Source organism: Trichechus manatus, unplaced genomic scaffold, assembly GCF_000243295.1.
Source record: "Trichechus manatus latirostris isolate Lorelei unplaced genomic scaffold, TriManLat1.0 scaffold00040, whole genome shotgun sequence".
Taxonomy (NCBI): domain Eukaryota; kingdom Metazoa; phylum Chordata; class Mammalia; order Sirenia; family Trichechidae; genus Trichechus; species Trichechus manatus.
Window position 1 is genome coordinate 1,698,151 of NW_004443976.1, and position 18,492 is coordinate 1,716,642.

Below are 18,492 nucleotides of genomic sequence, written 5' to 3' on the forward strand. Positions count from 1 at the left end.
TCCTTTGCTGGCTTTGATGAAGCAAGTGGTGATGTTGGAGAGGTTCATGTGGCAGGGAATTGAGAGTGGCCTCCAGCCAACAGACGGCAAGGCCCTCAGTCCCACAGCCTGCAAGGACCTAAATCCTGCCAACAACCATGTGTGCTCTTTCCCTAGTAGAGCCTTCACGTGAGAACACAGTCCTGGCTGGTACCGTGATAGCAGGCTGCAGATGACCCAGCTAGGCTATGCTCAGAACCTTACTTACAGAAATTGTGAGATAATAAATGTGTGCTGCATCTTGCCATTCAATACGTGGTAATATTGTAACACAAGTTCCTGGGTGGCACAAACACTTGTGTTCAACTACTGATTGAAAGGTTGGTGATTTGAACCCACCCAGTGGCACCACGGAAGAAAGGCCTAGTGACCTGGTCATCTGCTTCTGTAAAGATTACAGCCAAGAAAACCCTATGGAGCAGTTCTGCTCTTTAACATATCACGTCTCCATGAGTGGGAATCAACTTGACAGCAATGGGTTTGGTTTTGGGTTTTTTATGTCATATGATTGTTACACAGCAAAATGTAACTAATATAGCATCCTAAGGTACAGCTAGCTCCTTTCCCAAACCTTAACCTGGAGATGTTCTGGAAGAGGGAGGCCGTTGGATTGAGGGACTGCTGAAAAATTGATTGGAAATCCTCTGGAAGACAGATTACAGCTGGTCCTAGGATGTGTGTGTATGGGAGTGTGTGTGTGTGTGTGTGTGTGTGTGTGTGTGTGTGTGTAGATAGGGAGAGAATGGCAGCTGCAATGGAAGAGTCCTAGATGCTCCAGGGGAGTTGGGGAGAGGTGCTGTAAGCAATGGGGTGCTTTTTAGTGATACTGTGTACTTTTCTGTCCATTCACACGTTGCTCTGGGTAAATCTTTGCCCATTCTTTCACCATTGCACAACATAGCCTTGGAGCTGGATTGAGTGGGGAGTGAATAGCAATACATTCAACCAGACCCACTCCAAAAAGTGACTTTATTCACCTTCCTCCCACCTCTGTTACACACACACACACACACACACAGAGCCAGAGGATTTCAGCAGAAAAAGAGGTGGAGTTGAGAGGGTCACTGAGGGGCAAAGTCACCTGGTGTGCAGTGGCAGAGGTGGAAAATGGGGGATGGTCTTGCCCAGATTTTAGCAATAGAGTCTCACTTTGAGAATAACTCAACATCACGACCACACACATACATACAATTCATGTATAGTTTGTGCCCTTCCTAGTGAGTTGAAGGAGATGTAGGACACAGTCTAGGGCTTTGATTCCCTTCCCTCTCCGCATTACCACCGTATATCTGGACATGGGGAATATGAACTCACAAGGAAAAACAGAAAATTGAGGAATTCAACTTCTATAAAAGAAAACAAAAAACTGAACAATCTACAACAGATGAAGCAGAATTATTGGACAATTTATGGTAAAAATAAAAAAGCTATCCTAAAAGAGATATGGGGATATATAGGAAATATGAAGCAAGAATTTGTCATCAAAACAAAAAAAGTGAAATGTGAAAAATATAATAGTTGAAATAAGGTACTCAAAAGATGGGTTGAATAGCAGAATATGCACAACTGAAGAGAGATTTGGAAAGCTGGACTATCAGGTCAAGGAACTCTTTGAGAAGATACCAGTAGGGGATAAAAAGTTGAAAAATATGACAGAAGGGTTAAACAATATGAAGGATAACTAAATATTTATACAGTGTCCCAGAAGGAAAGAAAATATTAAGAGAGGACTAAATATATGAAGAAATGATGATGAAGAATTATGGAGAAATAAAGAAAAGTTAAAGACTTTAGCTTGAAAGTGCTCCTGGAGCATCAAACAACACAAAATCTAAGAATGTAAGAGACAGAGGAAATTCTAAAAGCATACAGAGAAAAAACACAGGTCATCTACAAAACACCAAATATCATTTTGTTTTTGTTTTTGTTTTGTTTAATGCTGAATCCCCAGTGTTAAAAACTGTGTCTGGCATTTTGTGATCCCTCAATAAATAATTGCTGAATGAATAAATCTGACTTGTTAACAGCATCACTGACTGAAAGAAGAAAATATATTGATTTTTTTAAATTGTAAAAAATAAAGAACTTTGAATCTAGAATTTTACGTTTTGCATACAAGAGCTTGGAAATAGTCTTGGAAAGAGTACTTCAGCAAGAAGAAGAAGAAGGAGAAGGAGAAGAAGGAAAAAAAAAAAAAACCCAAGAGGATGCTTCAAGATATAAAGTAAGGGTAAGACAAAGTTGGTAAAGAGTTTATTGTTGACCTAATAAGCAAGAATCAGAGGTAGTGAGGAAGGTGACACCAACTACAGTGATAATCATCCAACACTAAAATTTTAGATAATTCCATGGTAGGGGCCAGGGGAAAAGACAGAAATGAAGTGAGAGTTGCTAAGTTATTTGTCTTGATTAGGGGAGGATATATACATTCACAAGCTTAAGAAATAGATAAGGAAAAATAACTTCGGCATGGATTTTAATAAATTAGGTACAAGCAGCAGAAGAATAAAAATAGAGTATACCATTCAAACCAGAAGAAAAGGATTTATTATTCAGTGGAAGGTCAGAAAAAAAGGAAAACAAGAAACAAAAAGTAACTATGAAAGAGAAAATATTAAAATAAGACCTGTCACAACATTTATCACAATAAATGCAAATGAGTTAAACCAATCAAAGGCAGAGAATCTGTTTGAATAAAAAATAACATCCAGCAATATGCTCTTTGCAAAAGATACACTTGAAACAAAATATCACTGAAAAATTAAAAACAAAGTGATGAAAAAAAGATATACCAGGCAAATATGAACGACAAGAATACACGGATAACGATGTTATTATTATTAAATTAAATAAAATTCAGAATAAAAACATGATAATGAACAAAGAGGGAAATTATGTACTTATAAAAGTCATGAGAAGAAAGAAAGATAATCTATTATATTTACCCGTATTTCTTCTCCTTCTATTGTTTTTTCTCCTGTAGTTTCCGCGATTCCTTTGTTTATCATTTCCTTTCTGTTTGAAGAACTTTTTGTAGTCATTTTTTAAGGGTACGTCAGCTAGTGACATTCTTCTAGTTTCTCTTAATCTGAGAATGCCTAGATTTACTCTTTATTTCTGAAGGTTAGCTCAATATAAAATTCATGGTTGAGAGTTCTTTTGTTTCTGATTTGAAATTGGTGCCAGTTCCTTCTGGCCTCCGTAGTTTCAAACGAGAAACCTACTGTCATTAAAATTGATGGTTCTCTATAGATAATGTCTTTCTGGCTGCTTTCAAGACTTTGTCTTTAGTTTGCTGAATTTTTAATTATGATGTGTGTTGGAAGGGGTTTCTTTGAGTTTATTTGCCATTTGTTCAGCTCCTTGAATCTGTAGGTCTGTGTCTTTTGCCAAAGTTGGAGAATTTTCTGCCATTACTTCTTTTTTAAAATAATATTGAGTTTTCGGTGAAAGTTTATACAGCAAGTTAGGTTCCCATTTGACAATTTCCACAAAAATTGTTCAGTGAAATCAGTTACATTTATCACAATGTGTCTACATTCTCATTAATTGTGTTCTGTTTGCTCCCTTTCTAGTACTCTAGTTTCCCTGTCCCTGTATCTTCTCATCTTTGCTTTTGAGAAACTGTTGACCTTTTGTTCTCATATTGATGGTTTTTAAGTAGGAATCAATCTTACGGTTAAACCAGAAAATCTAATCCGTTGCCATCGAGTTGATTCCAACTCATAGCGACCCTACAGGACAGAGTAGAACTGCCCCGTAGGGTTTCCAGGAAGCAACTGGTAGATTTGAACTGCCGACTTTTTGGTTAGCAGCCAAGCTCTTAACCACTGTGCTACCACCTCCGATCTTATGGTTAATATCCTTTATTTTGTGTACCACTCTGCTCTTTCTCTAAAAGGTGATCTCAGGATATAAACTCAGTTCTAGATTTAAACGGTGTCTCAGGGCGATAGTCTCGGGGTCCTCTGTTTTCTACTGTCCCAGTTTGTCTGCCTTTTTTTTAAAAAAAAAATAAGAATTTGAGTTCTGCTTCATGTTTTTCTCCCATTCTATCCGGGACCAACTATTGTGGCCTGTCTTAGTTACTGTCTTGGTTATCTAGTGCTGTTATCACAGAAATACCACAAGTGGGTGGTTTTAACAAAGGTAAAATTATTCTCTCACAGTCTAGGAGGCTAGAAGTCTGAATTCAGGGTGCCAGCTCCAGGGGAAGCCTTTCTCTCTCTGTCAGCTCTGGGGGGAAGGTCCTTGTCATCAATCTTCCCCTGGTCTATGAGCTTCGCTGCCCAGAAACCCTGGGTCCAAAGGATGCACTATTCTCCTGGCTTTAGTTTCTCAGTGATATGAGGTCCCCCTGTCTCTCTGCTGGCTTCTCTCTTTTTATATCTCAAAAGAGATTGTCTTAAAACACAACCGAATCTTGTAGATTGACTCTTGCCTCATTAACATAGCTGCCTCTAATCCTGCCTCATTAACATCACATAGATAGGATTTACAACATATAGGAAAATCACATCAGACTACAAAATGGTGGACAACGGCACAATACTGGGAATCATAGCCTAGCCAAGTTGACACATATTTTGGGAGGACACAATTCAGTCCATAACAGTGGCCCCAGTCAGAACAGTCAGTGATGGTAGCCGGACACCATCTAGTTTTTTGGTTTCAGGGTAGATGAGGTTGTGGCTCTTGTAGATTTGTGTCTTCTCTGCGCTTTTGGTTACCTTCTTACTGTTTTGACCACTCGCAAGCTTTTAAGATCCCAGACACTGCTCACTTCGCTAGGAGGCAGATCATGATTTCTGTGAACTATGTTATGCCAATTGACTGAGTTGTCCCATGAGACTATACTCCTAAACCTTCAAACCCAGAAAACTAATGTTGGAAGGTGTTTGGTTATATCTGAGGCATATCTGTATTTGTATCTTCAAAGAGTATGTTTGCCTGCACCCACATATTTGTGTTTACATTTACCTATAGATACTTCTATCTGTTCTCACCTGCGTGGGAATCTGTACCTACCTGTATTCCAATTTGCCTATGCTCATCCATATGTGCTCAAATGCTTGTTATTGCTTTGGTTGTGCTGTGCTCACTACATCCACAATTAGTGTCACTTTCCCATCAACAAAAATAACTAGTCTCTACGGTCCAAAGCGTACTTTCTCCACCCCTTCCCCCTTTCCTGGTAACCACCAGTGAACATTTGTCTCTCTGTATTTATCTATTCTTGTCTTCTTATAAAAGAGGGATCATACAATATTTGTCCTTATATGCTTGACTTATTTCACCAAGCATTATGCCCTTCAGGTCCATCTATGTTATGATATGTTTCATGGACTCATCATTGTTCTTTATGGTTGTGTAGTATTCCATTGTATGTATGTACCACAGTTTGCTTATCCATTCATCCGTTGATGGACACTTCCGTTGTTTCCATTTGTTTGCTATTGTGAATAAAGCAGCAATGATCATAGGTGTGCATATGTCTGTTCGTGTCATTATTTTTAGGTCTCTAGGGTATATACCCAGGAGCAGGATTGCTAGATCTTAGGGCAGTTCTATTTTTTTTTTGAGAAAGAGCCATACCATTTTCCAAAGTGATTGTAGTCCCACTAGCAATGGATAAGGGTTCCAATCTCCCCACATCCTTGCCAACATTATTTGTTATTATCTTTTTTTTTTTTTTTAACCAGTGCCATTTCAGCCAGGGTAAAGTGGCATAGTGGTTAAGAGCTACAGCTGCTAACCAAAAGATTGGCAGTTCTAAGCCACCAAGTGCTCCTTGGAAACCCTGTGGGGCAGTTCTACTCTGTCCTATAGGGTCGCTATGAGTCAGAATCAACTTGATGGCAGTGGGTTTGGTTGGTTTTTAATGGCTAATGATGGTCAACATTTTTAATATGTTCGTTGGCAGCTTGGATGTCCTCTTTGGTGAAGATGCTGTTCATGTCCTTTGCCCATTTTGTGATTGGGTTGTTTGTCTTTTTGTTGTTGAGTTTTTGCAGTTTTCTATAGATTTTAGACCCTTATTGGATAAATCGTTTCCAAAGATTTTTTTCCCAGTCTGTAGGTTGTCTATTTACTCATTTAATAAAGTCTTTTGATGAGCATTGTCTTAGTTATCTAGTGCTGCTATAACAGAAATACCACAAGTGGATGGCTTTAACAATGAGAAATTTATTCTCTCACAGTCTAGTAGGCTACAAGTCTAAATTCAGGGCGTCAGCTCCAGGGGAAGGTTTTCTCTCCCTGTCGGCTTTGGAGGAAGATCCTTGTCATCAGTCTTCCCCTGGTTGAGGAGTTTCTTAGTGCAGGGACCCTGGGTCCAAAGGATGCACTATGCTCTTGGTGCTTCTTTCTTGGTGGTATGAGGTCTCCATGTCTCTCTGCTCACTTGCCTGTTTTATATTTCAAAAGAGATTGGCTCAAGACACAATCCAGTCTTGTAGATTGAGTCCTGCCTCATTAACATAACTGCCTCTAATCCTGCCTCATTAACATCATAGAGATGGGATTTACAACACATAGGAAAATCACATCAGATGACAAAATGGTGGACAATCACACAATACTGGAAATCATGGCCTAGCCAAATTTCTTGGGGGACACAATTCAATCCATGACAAGCATACTTTTTTAATTTTTAAGACATCCCATTTATCTATTTTGTCTTCTATTTGTGCATTTGTTGTAATGTTTGTTATCTTATTTTTATAAAAGGTTAGGTCCCGTTGTTTTCTTCCTTTGTTGTCTTTCAGGTATTTTATGGTTTTAGATTTAACATTTTTAAGTCTTTGATCCATTTTGAGTTAGTTTTTGTGTGTGGTGTGAGGTATGGGTCCTGTTTCATTTTTCTGCAGGTGGATATCTAGTTTTGCAACACTTTATTAAAGAGATCTTTCAGCCCTACTGAATGAACTTTGACCATTTGTTGAAAATCAGTTGCCCATAGATGACTGGGTTTAATTCTGGATTCTCAACTCTGTCCCACTGGTCTGTGTCTACTGTTGAACCAATACCAGGCTGTTTTGATTGCAGTGGGTATATACTATGTTTTGATATTGGGAAGTGTGAGACTTCCTGCTTTGTCCTTTTTCTTCAATATTGCTTTGGCTATTCAGGCTTTCTTTCTTTCCCATGTGAAGTTGGTCAATCATTTTTCCTTTTCAGTGAAGAATGTCTTTGGGATCTATATTGAGATTGCAGTGATTCTGTAGATCGCTTTAGGTTGGATTGACATTTCACTATATTAAGTCTTCCAGTTCATGAGCATGGGATGTCTTTCCATTTTTGTAGGTCCCTTTTAGTTTCTTGTAGTAGTGTTTTATAATTTTCCTTGTATAAGTCTTTTATGCCCCTGGTTATGTTAATTCCTAGGTATTTTATTGATTTGGGGGCTATTGTAATGGTACTGTTTTCTTGATTTCTTATTTGGAGTAGTCTTTGTTAATGCAGAGGAACCCAACTGATTTTTGTGTGTTGATCTTGTACCCTGCAACTTTGCTAAATTCTTCAATTAGTTCCAGCAGCTTTCTTGTGGAATCTTTAGGATGTTCTATGTATAGGATCATGTCATCTGCAAATATAGTTTTACTTTGTCCTTTCTGATTTGGATAACTTTTATTTCTCTTTCTTGTCTTATTGCTCTGGCTAGGACTCCCAGTATAATGTTGAATAAGAGTGGTGATAACGGGCATCCATGTCTCATTCCTGTTCTCAAAGGAAAGCTCTTAGCCTTTCTCCGTTGAGTATGAAGTTGGCTGTCGGCATGTGCCCTTAATTATGTTGGGAAATTTCTGTTCTATTCCTATTTTGCTGAGAGTTTTTATCAGGAAAAGGTGTTGAATTTTACTGAATACCTTTTCTGCATCAATTGATATGATCCTATAGTTCTTTTTCTTTGTTTTATTCATGTGGTGGATTACATTGATTGATTTTCTAATGTTGAACTACCCTTGTAATCCTGGTATGAATCCTACTTGATCATGGTGTATGATTTTTTTTATATGTTGCTGCAGTCTGTTGGCTAGAATTTTATTGAAAATTTTCACATCTATGTTCATAGGGATATTGGTCTGTAATTTTCTTTTTTTGTTATGTCTTTTCCTGGTTTAGGTATCAGGGTTATACTGGCTTCATAGAAAGAGTTTGTAGTGTTCCTTCATCTCCAATGTTTTTGAAGAGGTTGAGTAGGATTAGTGTCAGCTGTTCTCTGAATGTTTGGTAGAATTCTCCAGTGTAGCCATCTGGTCCTGGGCTTTTTTTTTGCAGGGGGGAAGTTTTTTGATGATGTCTTCTATCTCTTGTTTCGTAATGGGTCTGTTTAAATTTTCTACTTCTGTTTGTGTTGGTTTGGGTAGGTAGTGTGTTTCTAGAAATTTGTCCATTTCATCTAGGTTTTCAAATTTGTCGGAGTACAATTTTTCATAGTATTCGGTTACAATCTTCTTTATCTCTGTTGGGTCACTTGGAATATAACCAATTTCATTTCTTCGGTTGGTTACTTGCCTCTTCTGGTTTTTTTATTTTGTCAATCTAGCCAGTGGTTTGTCTATTTTATTTATTCTTTCAAAGAACCAACTTCTGATTTTGTTAATTCTTTCACTTGTTTTTCTGTTTTTAATTTTGTTTATTTCTGCCCTGATCTTTATTATTTGTTTTTCCCAGTATCATTTAGCTTTTTTTACTCTTCCTTTTCTATTCATTCAAATTGTTGGTTTAAGTTAATTATTTTGGGTCTTTCTTCTTTTTTTAATGTAGGCATTTATTGCTGTAAATTTCCCTCTGAGAACTGCTTTTGCTGTGCCCCTAAGGTTTTGATATGTTATGTTTTCATTTTCATTTGATTCTAGGAATTTTTAAATTTCCGTTTTGATTTCTTCTATGGCCCAATACTTTATTTTGTTGTTGTTTTTTAAATTTTTATTTATTTTGTTGTTGAGAATGTACACAGCAAAACATACACCAATTTATCAGTTTCTATATGTACAATTCAGTGACACTGATTACATTCTTGAAGTTGTGCAACTATTCTCACTCTCCTTTTCTGAGTTGTTCCTCCCCCATTAACATAAATTCGCTGCCCCCTAAAATTTCTATCTGATCTTTCAAGTAGCTAATGTCAGTTTGATTCCATATAGATAGTTCTTAAAGAGCATAAAGCTCAAGGCAAACATTTTTTTTTTTACTAGTTAAGCTAAACTATTGTTTGGTTTTAAGACAAAGGAGGACTTTGAAAGAAGGGCCGAGACATACAGTCAGGTCCACATGGTCTTCTGTGTAATTGTCCTTGGTATTTATCTTTCATAAAGACATCCTGGTAAGGCTGTGGCCGAATGAAAGGACATTTCATTTATTTAGTGCATTCACAGTTGAATGGGAGCTTGCTGAAAGCCAAATGCCACCCTAAGGAAAAGCCAAACATGCCTAGACAGTCATATGCTGAGTCACAAAGTAGAAACAAATGCAGATCTTGTCCCTTGCCCCTGGAGGACAACACCAGTAGACTTTAGTTAGGGCTGAAAAGAACACCCTCTCTCTTAGAGCTCTTAGACCCATCATTTCTGTACAGGTCAGATAAGTTTGAAAGGGAGTTCACTGAATCCTGAGCAGCCTCCTCTGATTTCCACCAACCCTATGTGCTCAGGCAGTGACACTTGGAAAGTCACAAATGCTCCATTTTAAAAGGCAAAATATTTAAGTAAATTTAGAAAAGGTTTTCTAATTTTATTTATTTCATTGTTGCTGTTATAATATACACAGAAAAAACACACGAATGCAACATTTTCTACATGTACAATTTAATCACATTGATTATATTGTTCGAGTTGTGCAACCATTTTCACTCTCCTTTTCTGAGTTGTTCTTCTCTCATTAACATAAATTCACTGCCCCCTAAGATTCCTATCTAATCTTTTGAGTTGTAACCAATTTAATCCCATATAGATAGTGTCGTGGATTGAATTATGTCCCCCAAAAAATATCTTGTCAACTTGGCTGTATAATTGTGTACCATTTTGTAATCTGATGTGATTTCCTTATATGTTGTAAACTCTATCAGTATGATGTAATAATATGGATTAGTGGCAGTTATACTGATGTCTACAAGATTAGGTAGTGTCTTAAGCCAATCTCTTCTGAGATATAAAAGAGAGAAGTGAGCAGAGAGACATAGGAACCTCATACCACCAAGAATGCAGTGCCAGGAGCAGAGGTTGGACCTGAGGTTCCTGCGCAGAGAAGCTCCCAGACCAAGGGAAGATTGATGACACGGACCTTTCTCCAGAGCCGATTGAGAAAGGGTTCCCCTGGAGCTGACGCCCTGAATTTGGACTTGTAGCTTATTGGACTGTGAGAGAATAAACTTCTCTTGTTAAAGCCATCCACTTGTGGTATTTCTGTTATAGCAGCACTAGATGACTAAGACAGATAGTTCTAAAAGAGCATAATGCTCCATGCAGGAGCATTTTTTTTTAGTTCAACTAAACTATTGTTTGGTTTTAAGATGACTTCAGGGGTTATTTTTGGTTTAAAGGTTTAAAGATTATCTCAGGACAATAGTTTCAGGGATTCATATAGTCTTTATGGTACCAGAAAGTCTAGAGTCCATGAGAATTTGAAATTCTGTTCTGCATTTCCCCCCTTTTGATCAGAGTTCTTCTGTGGAATTTCTGATCAAAATGTTCCGTAATGGTAACTGAGCACCATCCAGTTCTTCCGGTCTCATGGCAAAGGAGGCGGTTGTTTATGAAGGCAATTAGCCACACATTCTATATACTCCTTCTTATCCTGACTCTCTTTCTTTCTTGGTTGCTCCAGGTGAATAGAGATCAATTGTTTTGCCTTGGATAGCAGCTTGTAAGCTTTTAAGACTCCAGGCACTATACAATGAACTAGGAGGTAGAACAAAAGCACTAAACACGTTATTAGGCCAATTAACTGAGATATCCCATGAAACCATGACCCTAAACCTTCAAACCAAGGAACTAAATCCCATCAAGTGTTTGGTTGTACATAAGCAGCTTCAGCAGCTACTCTTATTTATTTATTTATTGTCGTTGTTGTAAATATATCTATCACACAAGTTTTGCTAATTCAACTTTACCGGTGTATAACTTACTGACAGCAATACAATAATCGATTGTGCAACCCAATGCTTTATCAATGTGATTTTTCCGTCAACATTACCCCCCACTCACTTTTCCCCTTCCCTCTGGCCCCTGGTGACTACTAATAAACTTTGTTTTCTGTACATTTGCCTTTTCTTGTGTTTTTATATAAGAGAGGTCGTACAATATTTGTCCTTTTGTGACTGGCTCAGCATAATGACTTCAAGCTCCATCTATACTGTAGTATGTATCAAGACTTCATTTCTCCTACTGACTGATTAGTATTCCATTGTATGTATATACCACATTTTGTTTATCCATTCATCAGTTGGTGGGCATTTAGGTTGTTTCACCTTGTGGCTATTGTGAATAATGCTGCAATGAACATTGGTGTACAAGTCTCAATGTTTAAGTCTCTGCCTTCAAGTCTTTTGGGTATATCCCTAGAAGTAGAATTGCTGGGTCATATGGTAGTTCTATTTTTGATTTTTTTGAGGAACCATCACACTTTTCCATAATGGCTGTACCATTTTGCACTCCCACTAGAAATGTATAAGGATTCCAATTTCCCCACATCCTCATAAACATTTGTTATTTTTTTTTTTTGCAGTTTTTCAAGTGCAGTTTTTTTTATCGTGCTTTAGATGAAGGTTTACAGAGCAAATTAGTTTCTCACTAAGCAATTAATACATGTATTGTTTTGTGACATTGGTTGCCAACCCCATGACATGTCAACATTCTCCCCTTCTCGACCTTGGGTTCCCCATTACCAGCTTTCCTGACCCATCCTGCCTTCTTGTCCTTGCCCCTGGGATGGTGTGCCCATTTAGTCTCGTTTTATTTTATGGGGCTGTCTAATCTTTGGCTGAAGGGTGAACCCAGCAGTGCTTAAGAGTTCCAATCTCTCCACAGGCTCTCCAACATTTGTTATTTTCTTTCTGTTGTTTTTTTAATCTTAGCCATCCTAGTGGGAGTGAAATGGTATCTCATTGTGGTTTTGATTTGCATGGCTAATGACACTGAGCATCCTTTCATGTGTCTGGTGGCCATTTGAATGTCCTCTTTAGTGAAATGTCTATTCAAGTCCCTTGCCCATTTTATGACTGGGTTATTTGTCTTTTTGTTGTTAAGTTGTTGAAGTTATATATATATTGGTTACTAGATTCTTGTTGGGTATATGGTTTCCAAAGATATTCTCCCAGTCCGTTGCTTATCTTTCCACTTTTTTGGTGAAGTCTTTTGATAAGCAAAATTTTTTAATTTTTATGACACCCATTTATTTATTTTTTCTTTTACTGTTTTTGTGTTTGTTATTATTTTAGATAACCTGTTGTTGAAAGGTAGGCCTGACAGTGTTGCCCCTGCTTGTTCTTCTCACAATTTTTTGGTTTTAGCTTGCATTTAGTTCCTTAATCCATTTTGAATTTGTTTTTGTGTATGGTGGGAGGCATGGATCCTGCTTTAGTTTTCTGCGTATCGGAATTCAGTTTTCCCGGCACCATTTATTGAAGGGACCCTTCTTTTGCCATCAAATGCACTTAGCACCCTTGTCAGAAACCAGTTGACCATAGACAAGTGGGTTTATTTCTGGACTCTCAATTCTGTTCCATTTTCTATGTGTCAATTGTTATACCACTACCAGGCTGTTTGGTTACTGTAGCTGTATAGCATGGTTTAAAATTAGGATGTATAAGTTCTCCTACTTCGTTCTCTTTCAACGTCATTTTAGCTATTCAAGGCCTCTTGTCATTCCATATAAAGTTGAGGGTTGGTTTTTCTATTTCCGTAAAGAAAGCTGTTGAAATTTTGATCGGGATTGCATTGAATGTAAAGATCACTTTGAGTAGTATTGACATCCCAACAATATTAAGTCTTCCAATCCATGAACATGGAACATCTTTCCATTGATTTAAGTCTTCTTTAATCTCTTTCAACAGTGTTGCATAGTTTTCATTGTTTAAGTCCTTCATGTCCCTGGTTAGATTTGTTCCTAGGTATTTTATTCTCTTAGATACTATTGTAAATGGAATTTCCCTTTCAAATTTCTCATTGCTGGTGTATAGAAACCCAACTGATTATTGTTTGTTGAACTTGTACCCTGTAATTTTGCTAAATTCCTCTAATAGCTCTAGACGTTTTCTTGTGGACTTTTGGGATTTTCTATGTATAGGATTTTATTATCCACAAATAGAGATAACTACTTCTTCTTTTCCAATCTGAATAAATTTTATTTCTATTTCTTGTTTTATTTCTGTGGCTAGGACATCTAATATTCTATTCAATATTTTAATACAATATTGAACAGAAATGGTGAGAGTGGGCACGCTTGGCTTGTTCCCAATTTAAAGGGGAAAGCTCTCAGTCTTTCTCCATTAAAGTATACTGTTGGCTTCTCATATATGCCCTGAATCATATTGAGGAATTTCCCTCTATTACAATCTTCTTTAGGGTTTCCATCAAGAAAGGGTGTTAGATTTTATCAAATGCTTTCTCTGCATCCATAGATTATGTGTTTCTTTTCCTTTGTTCTATTGATGTGGTGTATTATATTGATTGATATTCTAATGTTGAATCATGCGTGCATTTCTGGAATAAATTCCACTTGGTATGACTCTTTTAATATGCTGTTGGTTTCTGTTCACTAGTATTCTGTTGAGGATTTTTGCTTCTATATTCATCAGAGATATTGGCCTGTAGTTTTCTTTTTTGTCATGTCTTTGGTTTGGGTATCAGGATTATGTTTGCTTCATAGAATGAATTAGGGAGTATTCCTTCCTTTTCTATCTTTTGGAAGAGTTTAAGTAGTATAGGTGTCAAGTCTCCTCTAAGTGTTTGGTAGAACTCCCCAGTGAAGCCAAATGGTTCAGGACTTTTTTTTGTTGGGAGGTTTTTGATTACTGATACAATCTCTTCACTTATTATTGGTCTGTTGAGACTTTCTATTTCCTTTTGAGTCAGTTTGGGTAGGTTGTGTGCTTCTAAGAATTTGTCCATTTCATCTAGGTTATCCAGTTTGTTGCCATACAGTTGTTCATAATATTCTGTCATAATTCTCTTTATTTATATTGTGATACAGTAGTTTTTTAGTAGTGTATTATTTAGTTTCTATGTATTTATTCTTTTTTCCTTATTTATCCTCTTGCTGATTTCTAACTTTATACTGTTATGGTCAGAGAAGATGGTTTGTATGATTTCAAACTTTTTAAATTTGTTGAGAACTTGTTTTGTGTCCCAGCATATGGTGTATTCTGGAAAATGATCCATGTGCACTGGTGAAGAATCTGTATTGTTCTAATGTTGGGTGGAGTGTTCTATATATGTCCATTAGGTCCAGTTGGCTTATGGTTTTATTTAAGTTGTCAATGTCCTTAGTGATCTTCTTTGTAGATATCTTGCCTATAATTTAAAGTGTTTTCTTGAAATCCCCTACTATTATTGTGGAGTTGTCTATTTCTCATTTCATATTGGTCAGTATTTGTTTCATGTGTTTTGGTACATAGATGTTACCAAAAGCACACCCATTGCCATCAAGTCGATTCTAACTTCGAACACAAGAAATCCATGTGTTCTTGCTGGATTGACCCTTTTATTGTTACATGATGTTCTTCTTTATGTCTTGTAATAAATTTTGATTTAAAATCTGTTTTATCTGATATCAGTATGGCCACCCCTGTCATTTTTTATTTACTGGTTGCATGGGATATTATTCTCCATCCTTTTAATTTCAGTTTGTTTTTGTCCTTATAAGGTGTGTTTCTTGTAAACAACAAAAGGAAGAATTGTGTTTTTTTAATCCATTCTGCCACTCTCTGCCTTTTGCATGAGGGTTTAGACCATTTACATTTAAGATTATTACTGCAAATGAAGTGTCTAACGCACACATTTTGATATTTCTTTTTTGAGTGATTCATATCTTCTATGTTTTCTGTATTCTGATTTTTCTGTTTTTGTTTGTATTTGGGTGCTTTCTTGTGATGAGCCTTTTTGATAACTTTCTTGTCTTCTGAATGTTTCTTCCTGGTGATTTCTTAGTGGTTACCACATGTTACATTACACAACTTACAATTGCAACAATGTTTAACATATGAGCAACAGTCAACATACAACTTTAACATAATAAATCTATTCCTGATATGCTCCACCCCCCATTTCTGTTGGTGTATCTCCATTAATATCAGTATACAACCTATATCAGATAAGTTTACTTTGTACTTATTTCTTAATGCGCTTGTCATTCCATTTGGAGTACTCCCTTGAATAATACTTGCAAAGCTGGTCTGGTAGTGGCAAATTCTCATAGCTTCTGTTTGTTTGGGAATGTCTTGATTTCCCCTTCATTTCTGAATGACAACTTTTCTGTGTAAAGAATTCTTGGTTGGCAGACACATGAAGAAATGCTCATGATCATTAGCCATTAGAGAAATACAAATCAAAACTACAATGAGATACCATCTCACCCCAAAAAGGCTAGCATTAATCCAAAGAACACAAAATAATAAACGCTGGAGAAGTTGTGGAGAGGCTGGAACACTTATATGCTGTTGGTGGGAATGTAAAATGGTAAAACCACTTTGGAAATCAGTTTGTCACTTCCTTAAAAAGCTAGCAATAGAAGTACCATATGATCCAGCAATCCTGCTCCTTGGAATATATCCTTGAGAAATAACAGCCATCACACGAATAGATACATGCACACTTATGTTCATTGCAGCACTGTTCACAATAACAAAAAGATGGAAACAACCTAGGTGCCCATCAACGGACGAATGGATAAACAAATTATGTTATATTCACACAATGGAATACTACAGAACGATAAAGAACAACGACGAATCCGTGAAACATCTTATAACATGGAGGAACCTTGAAGGCATTATGCTGAGTGAATTTAGTCAGTCACAAAAGGACTAATATTGTATAAGACCACTATTATAAGAACTCAAGAAAAGGTTTAAACACGGACGAAAACATTCTTTGATGGTTACGAGGGTGGGGAGGGAGGGTGAAGGTTATTCACTAACTAGATAGTAGATGAGAATTATCTTAGGTGAAGGAAAGGACAGCACACACTACAGAGGAAGACAGCACAACTGGACTAAACAAAAGCGAAGAAGTTTCCTGAATACCGCCAAACACTTTGAGGGACAGAGTAGCAGGGGCAGGGGCCTGGGGACCATGGTTTCAGGGGACATCTAGGTCAATTGCCGTGACAAAGTTTATTAAGAAAATGTTCTGCATCCTACTTTGGTGAGTGGCGTCTGGAGTCTTAAAAGCTTGCAAACGGCCATCTAAGATGCATCAATTGGTCCCAACCCACCTAGAGTAAAGGAGAATAAAGAATACCAAAGTCACAAGAAAAGTATTATCCCAAGAGACAGAAAAGGCCACATAAACCAGAGACTGCATCAGCCTGCGACCAGAAGAACTAGATGGTGCCCGGCTACCACCAATGACTGCCCTGACAGGGAACACAACAGAGAGTCCCTGATGGAACAGGAGAAAAGTAGGGCACAGAACTCAAATGCTAGTAAAAAGACCAGACTTAATTGTCTTACTGAGACTGGAGGAACCCTAGAGAGCATGGCCACTGGACTCTTTGTCAACCCAGAACTAAAGCCATTTCTGTGGCCAACTTTTCAGACAAAGATCAGACTGGACTATGGGACATAAAATACTCATGAAGAGTGTGCTTCTTAGCTCAAGTAGATACATAAGACTAAATGGGCAGCTCCTGCCCAGAGGTGAGATGAGAAGGTGGAGAAGGTCAGGAGCTGGTTGAATGGACACGGGAAATCGGGTGGAAGGAGGAGTGTGCTGTCACATTGTTGGAGAGAAATTGGAGTCTCATAACAACGTATGTATAAATTTCTGTATGAGAGACTATCTTGAATTGTAAACTTTCACTTAAAGTACAACAATAAAAAAGAAAAAGTTCTTGGTTGGCAATTGTTTTGGTTCAGTATTTTATATATGTTACTCCATTGTCTTCTGGCCCATAGAGTTTCTGGGAGAGAAATCCACACTGATTATTATGGAAGAGACTTGGTATGTTGTATTGAATTTTTCTCTTGCTGCTTTCAGAATTCTCTCCTTGTATTCAATTTTCAAGAATTTTATCAGGATATGTTTAAACACAGAAGAAAACATCTTTTGATTCTTATGAGGGCGGGGAGGGAGGGAGAGTGGTATTCACTAACTAGATAGTAGACAAGAATTATCTTAGGTGAAGGGAAGGACAACACACACTACAGGGGAAGTCAGCACAACTGGACTAAACCAAAAGCTAAGAAGTTTCCTGAGTACAGCCAAACACTTCAAGTTAGAGAGTAGCAGGGGTGGGGGTCTGGGGACCATAGCTTCAGAGGACATCTAGGTCAATTGACATGACAAATTTTATTAAGAAAATGTTCTGCATCCTACTTTGGTGAGCGGCATCTGGGGTCTTAAAAGCTAGCAAGGGTAGACTTCCAGGCAACATGGCACTATGGTCAAAAGCACCACGCTGTCCCTCTGCAGCAAAGCTCCAAAAAACTAAGTCAAACAGAGTCACACGTCAACCCTGAAACCCTTAGTATCAAATGAAGAGACAAAGAACTCAGCCAAGCACCGAATGGAATAAGAAACTGACCAAGAACAGACAGCCAGGAGAGATACATGCAGAAGTCCCCTATCAGCTACCGCAGCATGGATCTGCCATCTTGGACTCCTATTGGAGATCAGCGAACAGGGGGTATGAGAAAACAGCTTCATGGAACTTCTAGCAGGAGACAAAGCAACCGATAACCAGTAACATATGCTTTCCCACTCCCCACCCTTCTTCACCCCCACTTGGCCTCTCTGCTTCCTGCAACCACCGTCTCTTAGCCGGGAAGCACTGGTTTCACCCTGGTGTCACTTGGATTCCACCCATCTGCACTGGCCAGCTCCCTAAGTGCCATTTGTTGGCTGCTGGTGTTGCTTTTTTCCGCTTCCTTATATTTCTTCCTTAACTCTCACCACCTGCCCCTCCTCTCTCTCAAATACCTGCCTCCTTCCTGAAAGGCTGTGAAACACCACTGGACTGTGAAACTGCCTCCTGGCCTGTGCTGCCACCTTGGTGGGACCCCCGGAGCTTTTTGTTTGCTTGCTCTGATTTGTTCCGCTTTGATTTATTTGTTTTCTTTTTCTTTTCTAGGCTTGAGAGCCCCTTCTAGCCAGGCAGTACTGGTGCAGCATGGAAGCTTCTCCCTTACTCTGTGCATACCCACAGTGACATCACTGGAGGCATTTCTTTTTTCTTGGGTTCTTTTTTTTGTTTGTTTGTTTCTTTGTTTTGTTTTCTTCTCTGTCTTATTCC